The 15,145-nt window shown below is 44.2% G+C and overlaps 1 long non-coding RNA gene across 1 annotated transcript; it reads right to left on the reverse strand.

Moving 5' to 3' along the window:
• Nucleotides 1-1,088: 1,088 nt before the first annotated feature.
• Nucleotides 1,089-13,024, reverse strand: LOC310766290. The gene is made up of 3 exons (XR_014550022.1): nucleotides 12,414-13,024; nucleotides 2,428-2,629; nucleotides 1,089-1,319 (listed from the first exon to the last, which is right to left on the reverse strand). It is a non-coding gene; the product is annotated as an uncharacterized lncRNA (long non-coding RNA).
• Between the last annotated feature and the right edge of the window lie 2,121 nt (nucleotides 13,025-15,145).

The raw sequence follows: 15,145 nt of genomic DNA on the forward strand, positions 1-15,145 counted from the left end.
CTGAGTCTGTAACCTGAAGCGTCTGTAACCTGAAGCATCTGTAACCCGAGGTACCACTGTATAGCAGAATTTAGCGCAGCTTTAGCACTCCTTTCCATATTACCTGCAAACAGATTTTTTCCCCCCTGGAAGTAAATTACATGGTTATGAGCACTAAACCTGCACTATATTCCGCTATAGTTCCTTAAGTGGCTTTTTTGTGTTGTGTGAAAACTCAAATATAATGCAGAACTTAACAGGAAAACGTAATGAAAACGAGAATAAACTACCCCTACCTGGAGATCCTGGAAACTGGACCTGGGACCTTTTGCATGCAATGCATGTGCTTCTCCACTGCGAAAGAAAGTGGTGGGCTATATTGGCTCATTAGCATGGGAAATCAACAAGAGAAATGTGAATGACCCCTCTAAGATCAGGGTTTCATTTGGTTTTGGACTGAAGTGCAAAATAACCTCCTTGGTTGTAAGAAGACTGATTGATTCAAGCATGGAATATTTGCTCTCTGCCTCCAGAAAGGATAAGAATAGATTTATAATTATGCCATAATATTAATATGCAAAAACTGTGCAACACAGATTACAGTTTATTGTTTCATGCATGTTTAGGGAAGTTTTTAATGTTTGATGTTTTATCGTGTTTTTAATATTCTGTTGGGAGATGCCCAGAGTGGCTGGGGAACCCAGTCATATGGGCGGGGTATAAATAAATCATTGTTGTTGTTATATAGCTGCTGCTCAGTTTAATATATCTGAAATGGTTGACATCTTTCGGAACAACACATGTTAAGAAACAGAGCCTCAAACAAGTCAGGTGGAAGAAGGAGTTCTCTCGTGACCTGCCTCAGAAACAGGAAGTTCCTCAGAAAATGAGATAAAAAGGACCGTGTCCCTACACATTAATAATAAACACATTAAATGACGCATTAATAAACCCCTGTTTAAAAGCACCATTATAATATTAATGCTCTTCACACCTACAGTAGTTTGCTAATGCTGCTGAGAGTTTTCAGGTATGTCCTATGTTAGAGTTGCTGCAAGCAGAATCCCTGATCTGTGTAGAGTACAAATGAATGAGTTCTACAACAAGAATGAGTTCCAAAAAGTTTTACTGCAAAGCAGTCTTAAACTAATTACAAAATAAAATGTTGCATTGTGGTTCCATCCTTTCAGTCCTTAATTGCAGTCCGAGAACTTTCCTCTCTGGTCCCAGAGAGAGAACCTGCGCAAGCAACTTGCTTGTTCAGGATCGCTGAGCTGAGCTTCTACTGCCGTTGGCTTCCAGTGCGTGACTGAGATGCTGAGTTCTCCAATTTCATCTTCCTGCCGATAAGAGAGATCTCTGCTTGAGTTTCCAGGTTGAGTCATCTTACAACATTAGCTAGAGACAAACCTCCTGCCTAACGCAAGCTTGAGCATAAGTTTTCAATACATACAAACATAGCATTTTATGCAAATTAAACCGATATCTATAACACCCTGTTCCCTTCACTCCTAGAGTGATTTAACATTCTATCCCTCTTCCCAGGGAGCTCTGTAAATTATAGCTCTGTAAGGAGAATAGGGAACTCCAAACTTGCATGAGCACCATGGAGCTGCCATGGAGTAGATAGTCAAAAACCAAGGGCCAGTAGGAGGAGCTCAGAAAGTTGGAGCTGAGAGATCCTAGCAGGATGGAGGGAGGGATTTGGGGCCCCAGTAAATTTCTGATTCTGGTGAGGGGTTCAGTGACCTGGGGGTGCAGATCCAGATACCCCATAGAAGTGCTGAGCAAGTTGTCAGAGGAGCATCCTGCCCCTACAACACTGGACTCCACTAGCCTTACCCAACACTCAGCCCCATAAGTCAAGAGTAACCAATGTGGTATTGATGGGAACATCTCTGGAGGTCACCATGTTGGCTCCCCCTGCTCTAAACCTATCCCACTGGTCTTCACCCTTAGATCCTCAGATGATGTTGGGATGCATCATTGGTCCATTGAATAAGATGCCTGTGGATTATGGGAGTTGTAACCCAACAACATCTGAGGACCCAAGGCTGAAGATCTCTGACCAAACCCCAACATATCCATGAGATTTTTAATATTATCTTGGCTATTCTTAAAATCATACGAATGACTGTGAAGTGGTTTTCCTCTGTGCTGCAACACATCACTAGACTCTACCACACATATAACAGATAACAGGTGCACTGCAAAGTGGAACTGACAGAATAAATTGCTCACAATCACTAATACAATCGAGCAAAGCTGCGAAGGATACAATTTCATTTATTGATGGCCCTGTTCTGGTGAGTTTAACACCAACATTCCCTACATGCATTGTGAAGCAGCCTAGGCTCAATGTTATCCAATCTGTGTTGAGAAGCAAATGGATTGATCTAACATGTGACACACACACACACACACACATGAAATGTTTGCAACTGTCACCTCATATGATCCTTCGCAAGATTTCATGCCATCAGATAGCATTTGTGCCCAATAATGCTTTTGCTAATCCCATTTGGAACAAGCCATTGTTTGGTTCAAATCTGTGGACAGACTTCCTGACTGACACGGCAAGCCGGGATCTGGGAGTTGAGCATTCTTTATCTAACTTCCCAATGCACCTTGGGAACATTTCACGATAACCCTGAAGATATACGCAAACAGGAACTGATGAGCCATTTCCATGCAAGAAATTCAATTAAATGTTTTGGTTCCAACCCAGAGATAACTTGCTACATCAAACTCTCATTGAAGCCAATGGAACTTTGCCTAAATTCCTCTGGAGTACAGCCTTTATCTCCTAGACACTTCAAAGGAAACTAACCAAACCTCAGTGTTTTTCAAGATCAAAAGATCTAACAGCTATCGAAAGAGTCCACACCCTACACCAGAGAAACTATTTGGTGAAGACAACTTGATGCTAGGCTCAGCCCTTTGCAGCTGATTTCTGGATAGAGATCAGAGACTAGGGAAGGGAGAGTTTGTCAATTTCTGTTTTGCTGTTTCTAATTTTCCAATCTTGCATTCAGTTTTCCACATCAGCTTGTGCTTTGTTTTTAAAGTCCTTGTGGAAATTAATAAGCACATTAGTGCAAATTTCTCTTAATAGGCACATGTTTGTATGCAATTTTGCCTATGAAACTCTTTCTTTTTGCAAGATAGTGCATTTAGATCTACATTATCTTCTTCTTCTTCATCAGCATCATTAAAATTTGTATACCACCCTTCATATGTAGATCTTAGAGTGGTTCACAACATAAAAATACAATATTAATTTATGTATATATTTATGCACACTTTCCTGCCAACCTAGCAGTTCGAAAGCACGTCAAAGTGCAAGTAGATAAATAGGTACTGCTCCGGCGGGAAGGTAAACGGCATTTCCGTGTGCTGCTCTGGTTCACCAGAAGCAGCTTAGTCATGCTGGCCACATGACCCGGAAGCTGTACGCCAGCTCCCTCGGCCAATAAAGCGAGATGAGCGCCGCAACCCCAGAGTCGGTCACGACTGGACCTAATGGTCAGGGGTCCTTTTACCTTTACCTTTATGCACACTTTACCTAGGGTGAATTTTGAAGAATGGCTGTGCTTCAATTCATGCATTGTTTTGGAAACTGAACCAAATTTCTCCACTCTCCCTATCAGGGACTTGAGCCATGTCTAACAATAGAAAACACGTTTTTCTCTAGAGGAGCTATATCCTCAACATTGATTGTTTACTCCCGTGTTGACTCTATTTCACCTGAGTATAAAAGCTTTCCTTAAAATTCTTACATAGGGTTGCCTGTGGATTCATACATAGGGTCGCTTGTGAATTGCATTTTCAAAAACCATGTCCAAACATATTGTGAGGTTTCTTGCATGAGTCCCATTTTCCATTCATTCCGATACGTGTCTCGAGCTGAGTCCAGGTCACCAGCTAGGTCTTTGGGCTCAGTGCTTCCTTTGCTTGATTATTAAGAGTTTAATTCCTCAACATTTGTACAATCTCTAAGTAAGCCAAGCCTTCAAGTTAATTGACTAACCACATGTCTAGCTCGAAAACATGTCTGGAGTATAATGCCCCACATAGACCAGGATACCTAAAAGATTGTTTCAGAGAATCAGAGAATTGTAAAGTTGGAAGTGACCCCAAGGGTAATCTAATACAATGCCTTACAATGCAGAAATCACAGCTAAAAAAATCCCTAACAGAAGACCATCCAACCTCCGTTGTCAAGCAGCTCTTACAGTAGGAAAGTTCTTCCTAATGTTCAGTCGGATATGTTATGTTAATCTCAGTTCAAATATTACTGCCACAGTATTAAATACAGGTAACTCCCCACTTACGTGGGGGTTAAGTTCTGACACCCAGTGCTCATAAGTGAAAATTGCCTAAGTGGGGAGCACCCTCTAAGCACACTTTAAGTGCCAGTAGCGTAGCGTGGGGGATGCAGGGGGGGCCGGCCGCACGGGGCGCAACATCTGGGGGGGCGCACTCGCACTCGAGTGCTAAAATCCACGGGTTAGGGGGCGCAAATTACTTGCCTTGCCCCGGGTGCTGACAACCCACGCTACGCCACTGTTAAGTGCCGTCTCTGCCGCACTCTCTCCAATCCAGCTCAAATACTGTACCAAAAACACAACTTCAAATGGAATTGAAGCTCTGGGGCTGGCAGAAGGCTGGAGGATGCATGAAAAAGCAATGGCTGCTGCAATAGCGCAGGCATCAGCTGTTAGGAGAGGAGGCTGAGCAGCCTAGACAAAGTCCCATTGAACCTCCAGTCTCTTCTCCACCCTCGCTGAGGTCCTCTTGAGGCTCTGGGGAGGTTCTTTTACGAGCCACAAAGACTCTCCAGGTCTCTCCCTGCTGTTTCCTGGTATGAATTAAATTATTTAATTATATCCCAATGCCGTGCGTATAGATAGTCACCCGTGAGTCGATCCTGCCCAAGACGGAGGCTTCCCTGTATTGCCTGGTAACTTACCAAATGAGACGTGTGTTACTCCTTAAGTGATCCTTCCTCACCAAAATCACTAATGCTCCCTCAACCAAGCCTAAGCGATGCTGAACCTCAAACATCTCGCTGCTGTCTTGGGCAAGTGACAAGTCTATTGAATTTAGGAAAAATGCAGCTTGAACTAAAGAATAAACCAACAAGTTTTTTTATCCACAAGAGAAAATGTAGATGCATTAATGTTTCTGGTCAACATGCTGTGTGAGGCCTACAGCTCAGAAACTGTTGCGTTAATCCTCGACAAACTCTGCCAAGAGGGTTGCACTCTGTCTTTGCGGTAAACCCATTCCTTCCTGAAGAAATAATAATGCTTTAAGCCAAAAGTTAAGTTTGGTGGAAGACAGGGATGCTGAGGACATTGATAACAGCCTTGTCCGTGAGGATCCAAAACACATATTACTTACTTTCAGCTGTGACAAAATGTTAGTCCAGCTCTTACTAGCTTGTCCTTTGGAATGAAACTCTCTCTTGGCTCACCTTGTGTCTGTGGCTGGCTGAGGAAAATAAAGCTCCCTGTTGGAATCTCAGCAGTGGATCCAACACAAGAGTAAGTGGGGTACTCTGCTAATTAGACACGTCCACGCTAATGTCTGGCTGCCAGCTGGCTGACATGATGCCTCCTGGTATTAGTGTTACATGATGTAAGCTTAATTCCCTGTGCACTGAGCAGGTGTTTCTAGAGTCTTCCTGCCCAGGTGGGTTTCTGTTGCTTGGAGTGGGGGTTGCATGCTCTCAGACTGGAGTGGCTGGGGTCTGTTTACAACTGAACTGCCTTCGCCTTCCCACACTCAGACTGGGGGGGGGGCCACAAAGCTCTTTTTTCAAGGGTTGCTAGGCCAGATGCACAACCACAGACCCTCCAAGTGCCCCTATTTTCCAGGGACAGTACCAGATTTACAGAAGCCACCCCAGTTTCTGATTTGATCCTGGAATGTCCTGCTTTTCCTTAAAGGTAAAGGGACCCCTGACCATTAGGTCCAGTCGTGACCGACTCTGGGGTTGCGGCGCCCATCTTGCTTTATTGGCTGAAGGAGCCAGCATACAGCTTCCGGTCATGTGGCCAGCATGACTAAGCCGCTTCTGGCGAACCAGAGCAGTGCACGGAAACACCGTTTACCTTCCCGCCAGAGTGGTACCTATTTATCTACTTGCACTTTGACGTGCTTTCAAATTGCTAGGTTGGCAGAAGCTGGGACCGAGCAACGGGAGCTCACCCCGTGGCAGGGATTCGAACCGCCAACCTTCTGATCAGCAGGCCCTAGGCTCTGTGGTTTAACCCACAGTGCCACCCGCGCCCCTTGCTTTTCCTTAAGATGTCCTTATTTTCAGTGGAGGGTATGCAGTTGTGTGATCCCTGAGCCAAGGAGATAAGTAACTATACAATCTTTAGAAGCCATCTGAAGGCAGCATTGTATAGGGAAGCTCTTCAATGTTTTATTAAGCTTTTATATATGTTGGAAACTGCCTAGAGTGGCTGGGGCATCCCAGTCAGATGGGTGAGATATAAATAATAAAATTTATTATTATTATTATTATTATTATTATTATTATTATTATTATTATTGAATAGGACATTCCTATTTTCATCAAAGAAATGGTGGACTGTATGCAACCATAGGGTGCAGAAAAGTGGGTGACTGTAGCTCTGTGTTCACTGCATGTGTTGTTATTATTGTTGTTTAGTCGTTTAGTCGTGTCCGACTCTTCGTGACCCCATGGACCAGAGCACGCCAGGTACTCCTGTCTTCCACTGCCTCCCGCAGTTTGGTCAAACTCATGCTGGTAGCTTCGAGAACACTGTCCAGCCATCTCGTCCTCTGTCGTCCCCTTCTCCTTGTGCCCTCCATCTTTCCCAACATCAGGGTCTTCTCCAGGGAGTCTTCTCTTCTCATGAGGTGGCCAAAGTATTGGAGCCTCAGCTTCACGATCTGTCTTTCCAGTGAGCACTCAGGGCTGATTTCCTTAAGAATGGAGAGGTTTTATCTTCTTGCAGTCCATGGGACTCTCAAGAGTCTCCTCCAGCACCATAATTCAAAAGCATAAATTCTTTGGCAATCAGCCTTCTTTATGGTCCAGCTCTCACTTCCATACATCGCTACTGGGAAAACCATAGCTTTAACTATACGGAGCTTTGTTGGCAAAGGTTGTTGTTGTTGTTGTTGTTAATCTGGATTTATATCCCACCTTTTCCTTGGACTCAGGACTCAAGACAGCTTACACAAATTAAAACAGCACAGATAAAATAAGGGAAAGGGAAAGGACCCTTGGATGGTTAAGTCCAGTCCAAGGCAACCATGGGGTGCAGCGCTCATCTCGCTTTCAGGACAAGGGAGCTGGCATTTGTCCACAGACAGCTTTCCAGGTCATGTGGCCAGCATGACTAAACTGCATTTGGCACAATGGAACACCGTGACAGAAACCAGAGCACATGGAAGAGCTGTTTACCTTCCCGCCACAGCGGTACCTATTTATCTACTTGCACTTGCATGCTTTCGAACTGCTAGTTTGGCAGGAGCTGGGACAGAGCAATGGGAGCTCACCCCATCGTGGGGATTTGATCTGCAAGCCCTAGGCTCAGTGGTTTAAACCACAGCGCCACCTAAACACATATGCAAGCTAACAGTTAAAAAGTAACAAAACTATAATGGAATTAAATCAGTATAAAAACAAATCTGTTATAATGCAGATAGTAAAAGCAGCACTGCACTATTAGAAGTGCTTTACTTAAGAAAATAGGAGTCAGTTCCCCAAAGCCTGTTGGAATAAAACAATCTCCATCTGCTGTCAGATGTACAACAAGGAGGAAGCCAGGCTAGCTTCTCTAGGAAGGGTGTTCCAAAGTCTGTGAGCAGCCATTGAGATTAAACAATTAAACATGTGAGCAGGAGCCTGACCACGTGGCGTTCTAAATTAGGTGGGGCTCTTGTGGATCATGAAAAGTCACCTTGAAATCTGATCCTTTTCAATTGCGAATTAAACCTATGTTTAAGGTGAATTTGTCCATCACATAAAAATAGACCCTGGCATTACATACTGCAAAGAGGACTTACAGAAATGACTATTACTGCGTTCATCTTATCTACCATCTATCTATCTTTCTATCATCTATCTATCTATCTATCTATCTATCTATTTATCTATCTATGTATCATCTATCTATCATCTTCTTTTACTAAACAAAACTTATAAAGCATTTGATTGTAAGGAAAATCTCTAAGCGGTTTACAAAAGAAAATGTAAAAGGAATCGTTAAGATGGTCAACCAAAGCCATTGCAAACAGGTATTTAAAAAAGTTCGGAAGATGCTTAAAATCTACAGCAGCTAAAAGCAGATAAAGCACATGTGACTTCATGTCTGGATAGGCATGTGTAAGGAACGACGTTTTGAGCAGGTACTGAAAAGAGTACAGCAAAGGTACCTTCAGAGAGATAGTGTCCAAGGGAAAAAGGAGAACCAGGCTCTCGCATTTTTAATAATTGTGCATGCAGTTGCATGCACTAATAGTGGCCTAATACAGGACTAGTAGTACATGCAGTTCTATACAGGGAACAGAGCAGACTGAACCTCTTAGCCAGATGATAAGCCCTTCTGTGAAAAGAAACTGGTGTTCCCCTGTTGGGATTTCCTCACTCACTTAACTCCTGCTCTGTCCCACCTACGCAACAGCTCCTATATACAAGCCCGCATGTCAACACAGGTGTTTGGCGAGCAGCTGTGATTACATCTGCTAGCAAGCAAGGGATCTCCGCTGTTAGAATTCACCATGATCTCTAGCAAAGCTTGCCAGGCTGATGAATCAAGCACCACGCCTCTTCATTTTGGGTTGCAGGGCCCGGATCCACACGCCAAACTTGTTTGGCGGCCTTGGAGTGCTTGTGGTTTTCCTGTTGTCCAATTTCCTCACCCAGGCAGTCCTAGGCTTAGGCTGCTGCTTCGCGGCCTTTAAACTCCACTTCCAGCTAATGTTACACGGCATGTCTGTTTGTTTGTTTTCCTAGCCCGCTGTAATGCTCTACAAACCTTTATCTCCCCCCCCCCCTTTGACATCACAGCCGGCGGAGGTCAGGCAAGCTGTTTGAAGCAGAAGCTGGTACAACCGCTGAGGGATGGCTGGGAGCATATCAACACGAAGGAAACGAGGGAGGGTCAACCCCGGCTGCACACGTGTTTACAAACTTGCAATGCCTTCTTTCGTGATGAGCAAGGAAAGTCTTTGCAAAATGGACCCGCCCCCCAAAATGTCGATTCTTCAGAAACACAAGATGCCTCTGCTGCAAATGTGCTGTTTCCTCTGCACCCCAAAATCTCCCTGGCAAGAAAACAGCATGGAAAAATACAAAAGGTGTATAAAACAAATCGTAGTGTAGGAAATCCCGCCCCCTGCAATTCTGCAAATGTATTGCAAAATTATCCAGATGTTGAAATGATAGCGACACTCCTGAATGTACTCCGGAAATGACCTTAAAATATCAGTTTGAATATACAGCAGGGGAACTCCCCCCCCTTGTCCAAATGGTTTTATAAAAAGGAGGGGACATTTTATCATATGTGGTGGGATTGTAATGTAATAAAAGAAATTGGGAAATGATATACAATGAATTGAAGAAAATGTTCCACTTAACATTTGTTAAAAAACCTGAGGCATTTTTGTTAGGGATTGTAGGGAAAGACCTGCTCAGAAAGCTGAAAAACATCTTCATGTATGCGACAACAGCCGCAAGAGTCCTAATAGCACAAGGATGGAAAACTGAAGAAATTCCAACTAAAGAATCATGGCAAGAGAAACTGATGGACTATGCAGAATTGGCAAAATTGACACATAAGCTACGGGACAAGGATAATTGTAACTTCAAAGATGAATGGGAACCCTTTACAAAGTATTTGAAGACGCAACAATGTGAATTGGACTCCTTGGCAGGTTTTGAATAAACACTCACAAACTCTTTATTGACAATAATCAGTTAGATAATTAAGGATTTATACAACTTTGTAACATGCAGAGAATAGCATTTACAGAGAAACCAAAGATTGGAACTGAGGGAAGTCGGGGGTGGGGGTGGGGGTGGGGGTGAGGTTTGTATGGGAGGGTGGGGGGAGGGAGGAAAATGGGGGGGGGACCAAAGATGACATGTTTTTGGATAATATGTTTTGTTTAAATTTCTAATAAAAAATTATAAAAACAAACAAACAAATGGTTTTATAGAATCTTGGACCTGATTGTTATGTATAAATTCACATAGGGAGTAACCCTACGTACAGAATTCTGGAGTGAAGCAAGCCAGTAAGTTAAGCTGGTGCAGGGGTGCCAAATTATTGCAGAGGCTCAGGTATGCCCCACCCTGCATAACTGATCACATGACAGGGTGCACGCACACCATTTGAATGGCAATGCCCATTAACTTTGGGGAGATAGCCCCCTCTAATATTTTATTGTGGAGGCCGAAGCCCCCACGGCCCCTAGGAGTTGGCTCCTATGCACTTGTGAATGAATAGGGCTGGACAAACAGATGAGACGCAAGTCAAAAAAGGCAGAAGTGTCATTATTTTGCTTATCGGCTTAAGGAGACTAACAGAAGAGATCGTAAAGGAAAAATAGAAATTATATGAACAAGATATGATGTGGAAACACCAAGATAAGACTGGATAGAATTATGAAGTTTGTTTGGACTGATTGGGACTGATTTGGACATTAACGCAGTAATAAGAAGATGATCTGAATCCCCCTTTGGATCTTGAAGTATGGGTTCCCCCAACAAAATTTAAAAATTTGGCTTTGTAATTTGGAATTTATGTGATGTGATTTAATTTGATGTGATTGGCCAGTTAATAAAAATTATTTTTAAAAAAAAGAAAAAAAGGCAGAAGTGTCTGGGCCAAGTGCACTTACAGGGCGTTCCACAAGCGGGGTGTGCCCCTTATTATTTAAACATGAGAGGATGATATTTTCCCCATGGTTGATCATGTCACTGTGTCAAAGTACTCTTGTGGCCCACCTGGTCTGAGATGTCGGACCGCCCTGATATAAAGGAAACAGCAGGTATTGAAAGAACAGTTTATTTCTAAACACATTGCTCGGATGTTTCCAATATGACACACAAAAAGGGGGAATCAGCTTTTCAGTCTGGAGGAAGGAACTCCTCTGGGAACAGTAACTTGGAATGGCCTGTTCCTCTTGGAGCTGCCCCTTATTATTTAAACATGAGAGGATGATATTTTCCCCATGGTTGATCATGTCACTGTGTCAAAGTACTCTTGTGGCCCACCTGGTCTGAGATGTCGGACCGCCCTGATATAAAGGAAACAGCAGGTATTGAAAGAACAGTTTATTTCTAAACACATTGCTCGGATGTTTCCAATATGACACACAAAAAGGGGGAATCAGCTTTTCAGTCTGGAGGAAGGAACTCCTCTGGGAACAGTAATTTGGAATGGCCTGTTCCTCTTGGAGCTGCTCTATAAGTGAAGGGCTGGTTCTCCTTTGCTGGAATGTCGAAGAGTGTCCACTCAAATGAAAAGACTGCTTTCGCATTTGAGGAACAATATCTGTCACATTCAAGAGGCAATGGAGATGTGCTTGGTTGTAAAAATATTTCTGTGCCTGTTAGTTTCTGGTTTGTTCTGTAGTGTGACCCCTCTTTCCTTTAGCTGTGCCATAGATCAGATCTGGAGCAACTGTTTTGTATGCAGAAACCCCCAAGTTCAGTCCCTATGTATTAACTGTAGGATGTAAAGGTGCAGTCAAGAGCAACATTCCAACAGAGGACTAATGGCCTCCATGTTCTAACCAGTTGCTGTGACAACCGGTTTGTCGGTTGCTGGTAGTTTTGAAAGATAACTGCTCCGTTGCAGTCACCTCGGGACCAACTTCCCTCTGGTATAGTTTATTTGCTTCTTATGTAACCTAAGCTTGCCTTCAGGTACAGTTCTGTAAACCTGAATGAATCTGAGAGTAAAATAGTTTTATATTAACATGAATCAGATTCGTGTGTGTATTCTTTAAGAGGGATTCAAAGGGATTTTTAACCAGGACGGCATCTTTATTAGTAGTACTCAGGGGAGTCAGCAACAAGCTGATTGCTGCATAAACTTGTAAAGGGGATTGTTTAACTCTGCTAAAGTAAACCTTCCCACATGAACCAGCTCCCCATTTCCTGAGTCTTACCAGTACAGTGGTACCTCTGGTTACATATGCTTCAGGTTACATACGCTTCAGGTTACAGACTCTGCTAACCCAGAAATAGTACCTCTGGTTAAGAACTTTGCTTCAGGATGAGAACAGAAATCGTGCAGCAGCAGGAGGCCCCATTAGCTAAAGTAGTGCTTCAGGTTAAGAACAGTTTCAGGTTAAGAACGGACCTCCGGAACGAATTAAGTACTTAACCCGATGTCAGGGAATTGGAGGCAGAGAAGGGGGAGAGAATGGGGACTTACAGAGATCAGGCTCCTTTAATCAGCAGCTGTTCTTCCTTGGGCGAGGAAGGTGACGAAGGGCTGTCAGGAGGGAATGAATCTGAGAGGGGGAGCCACTTCCGGCGCCCAGCCACTCTCGTAACAGAGGAAGGAAGGGGGTTGCGCTCAGGAAATGGATATGCTGGGGGAAACGGAACGGAAGTTGCCTCTTCAGTCGAGGCAACTGACTCACCATGATGGAGACGGGCTTTTTTGAGCTCTTGTAAATAGCTTGAAGAAACCAATAAATCTTTGTAAATATGGCTGGATTCCTGGACTCTTATCTCTACTAGCACCCACCAATCATTCCTGACACCCGAGGTACCACTGTATTATGAATTTGGGTGATTGACAGGTGGGTTGTCCTGCCCACCTGTCAGAGTCTGTTGCACCGTGCTTCCTAAGCGCCTGAGCACCAGCTGGCTGTTGGGCACTTGGGAGCCACAGTGCAAGGGGTTTTGCTGTTCTACTGTAGCCCCAAGCAACTTGCTTTGAAACTGCTGCTAAAACAGAGGGGTTTTCCCCCCAACTCCTTGTCAATGGAAAGTGCTTGATACTATTGGAGGAAGGTTTGTGAAACCACACGTCTCCAGAATTGATTGTAGCAGAACCAGGAGATAACATATACATTGTAAATATTTTTTCCCCAAAGGGTTTGTTTGTTTGTTTTTTGATTAATAATAATAATAATAATAATAATAATAATAATAATAATAAAATAATTTTATTTATATCCCGCCCTCCCCAGCCGAAGCTGGGCTCAGGGCGGCTAACAACAATCAAAATAGTCCAACATTCTAAAAACATTCATTATAAAATTAATTAAAATCAAATTGATGGCAACCATTAAGCAAAATTCTGTGCAGATTGCCAGAGGAGAGGGTCAGGCTGCGCCCTGACCAAAGGCCTGGTGGAACAGCTCTGTCTTGCAGGCCCTGCGGAAAGATGTCAGGTCCCGCAGGGCCCTAGTCTCTTGTGACAGAGCATTCCACCAGAGCCAAGAAAGCCCTGGCTCTAGTTGAGGCCAGCCTAACCTCTCTGAGGCCTGGGATCTTCAGGATGTTTTTATTTGCAGACCGTAAATTTCTCTGTGGGACATACCAGGAGAGGCGGTCCCGTAGGTACGAGGGTCCTAGGCCGTATAGGGCTTTAAAGGTTAAAACCAGCACCTTAAACCTGATCCTGTACTCCACCGGGAGCCAGTGCAGCTGGTATAGTACTGGATGAATATGATCTCACAGCGAAGACCCCATAAGGAGTCTCGCCGCGACATTCTGCACCCGCTGGAGTTTCTGGGTAAGTCTCAAGGGCAGCCCCACGTAGAGCGAGTTACAATAATCCAGTCTGGAGGTGACCGTCGCGTGGATCACAGTGGCTAGGTCAGGGCGAGAGAGATAAGGAGCCAACTGCTTAGCTTGGAGGAGATGAAAAAATGCCGCCTTTGTTATAGCTGTAATCTGCGCCTCCATAGAGAGGGAGGTATCGAAGATTACACCCAAACTCTTAACGAACGATGCTGGCACTAATTGCACCCCCGCAAGAGATGGGAGTTGCCCCCTCAATCCCATATCGCTCCGTCCCAGCCAGAGGACCTCTGTCTTCGAAGGATTTAACTTCAACCGGCTCCCACGTAACCATCCAGCCACAGCTTCCAGACATCTGGTCAGTGTGTCTGGGGCCGAGTCAGGATGGCCATCCATCAACAGATAGAGTTGGGTGTCATCGGCATACTGATGGCAACCCAGCCCAAAACTCCGGACAAGCTGGGCGAGATCTAAAATCTATTTACAGTATTATGTTTTCTAGCCAGCAACCATTTGAAGCTAAAATTAATAAGAAGGGGGGGGCGCGACTTTTTTTTAATTTTAAAAATGGTCCTTTCATCACACCTAGCGATCCTGCCAAAACTTGCAATTAGGGCTTGCTGATCAGAAGGTCGGCGGTTTGAATCCCCACAACAGGGTGAGCTCCTGTTGCTCAGTCCCAGCTCCTGCCAACCTAGCAGTTCGAAAGCATGAAGTGCAAGTAGATAAATAGGTACCGCTCCAGCGGGAAGGTAAATGGCATTTCTGTGTGCTGCTCTGGTTCGCCAGAAGCGGCCTAGTCATGCTGGCCACATGACCTGGAAGCTGTACGCTAGCTCCCTCGGCCAGTAAAGCGAGATGAGCGCCGCAATCCCAGAGTCGTCTGCAACTGGACCTAATGGTCAGGGGTCCCTTCATCTTTAACCTATGTCAAATCTATTAGGTGCATCAATAAATTGTGTACCAAGCCCTGGTTTCTATCTCACAAACTTTAATATTTTTGTAACTCAAACTGCGGTTGATTAGGGATTAAATTCTAGTTTCCATGCAAGCATGATCTGCATGACTAAGCAACCTAAACTCCAGCTCCTTTCAACATCCCCAGATATTGATCCCTGTAACCCTTTACTTTCTGAAAGGAACTGGAAATGTCCCTTTTGCAGTGCATGGAATGCTTTTGCTTCAAGCCTTGAGTTTACCAGACCAATCTGTTTAAAAGCTTGGCTCTGAAACCATCCAGCAAACCTCATCCTTAAGAGGAACTGCAAGAGGCACTCTCCTGCATGCGGCTTGCACCTCTGGCACATCCTTCTGCTCTAGCAGCTTCACGTCACACTGTCTGTAAGGGCAGAGCACACATAAACAGCCAATCATAGAAAGGAACATAGTGGAGCATGGTGTTGCAATGCA

The sequence above is a fragment of the Podarcis filfolensis genome (assembly GCF_964270895.1).
Source record: "Podarcis filfolensis genome assembly, chromosome: 7".
NCBI classification, from domain to species: Eukaryota; Metazoa; Chordata; class Lepidosauria; order Squamata; family Lacertidae; genus Podarcis; species Podarcis filfolensis.